General features: G+C 42.1%; 1 pseudogene; it reads right to left on the bottom strand.

Annotated features, from left to right (window-relative positions):
• Window positions 1–247: 247 nt before the first annotated feature.
• Window positions 248–699, bottom strand: LOC100600233 (annotated as a pseudogene).
• Between the last annotated feature and the right edge of the window lie 583 nt (window positions 700–1282).

The following is a 1282-nucleotide window of genomic DNA, read 5'->3' as shown; positions in this document are numbered from 1 at the left end:
TTCTAAGACCAAATCATAGGTGGATATATCCTCAGGAAATGATAGAGTTTCCATTCCCGGCATGGTCTAGATAGGAATTGATCACTATATTGCTTGGAGGACCCCTTTCCAGATGCCCTGGGAAGACCTCTTACACTTGGTCCAATAACAAAGTATTGAGGCACTGTGTGTTTCTGAAGCTATGGTTTTTTGTTGTTGTTGTTTGTTTGTTTGTTTTTAGTTCATGTCTTTTATAACTCATACACAGTTACTTGTCTTCTGGTTTGTTGAAGCAGTAAGTCAGACAACATTTGCCACAATAATGGCTGTCAAAGTGGCTTGCCAGAAACACTCCAGCTCCACATTCGTCGGAAGGGCACTGATTTTGTCATTCTCATCCACCTTATAACATTTCAGGACATCCAGCTTCACCTTCTTTCTCTTGTGCTTATTCCTCTTGGGAGTGGGGTAAGGCTTCTTCCTTTTCTTAGCACCACCACAAAGTCTCGACAGAAGATGAAGAGGAGGCTCCTTTTGAATGTTGCAGTCGGACGAAGTACATCCATCTTCCAGCTGCTTGCCAGCAAAGATCAGTCTTTGATGAGCAGGAGGAATTCCTTCCTTATCCTGGATCTTGGCCTTTACATTTTCTATCGCATCTGAGGGTTCAACCTCAAGGGTGATGGTCTTCCCCCTTAGGGTTTTCACGAAAATCTGCATTTTGGTGGTGGCTCCACCGCAGACGGCAGATCAAAAAGGAAGCTGAAGCATATGTTTAGGTCAATAAGTTGCAACATAAATATATATATACACACACACACATATACACACAAACATATACACACATACATACACATATTTTATATATTATATATGTTTAACTCAGAATATATATGTGTGTGTGTGTATATGTCTGTGAAGGTGGCTAAGCACTTCATGTATATACACACACACAAGAATATGTATTATATAAAATATACTAGAATATATATTTATGTAAGTTATATATATACAAATTATATATATAAATTGTAAAGTTGGCCGGGTGTGGTGGCTCAAGCCCGTAATCCCAGCACTTTGGGAGGCCGAGGGGGGCAGATCACAAGGTCAGGAGTTTGAGACCAGCCTGACCAACATGGTGAAAGCCCGTCTCTACAAAAAATACAAAAATTAGCCAGGCGTGGTGGTGGGCACCTGTAATCTCAGCTACTCGGGAGGCTGAGGCAGGAGAATTGCTTGAACCTGGGAAGTGGAGGTTGCAGTGAGCCGAGATCACACCACTGTACTCCAGCCTGGGCGACAA

This window comes from Nomascus leucogenys, chromosome X (genome assembly GCF_006542625.1).
Source record: "Nomascus leucogenys isolate Asia chromosome X, Asia_NLE_v1, whole genome shotgun sequence".
NCBI lineage: Eukaryota > Metazoa > Chordata > Mammalia > Primates > Hylobatidae > Nomascus > Nomascus leucogenys.
This window is presented reverse-complemented; position numbering and strand designations above follow the sequence as displayed.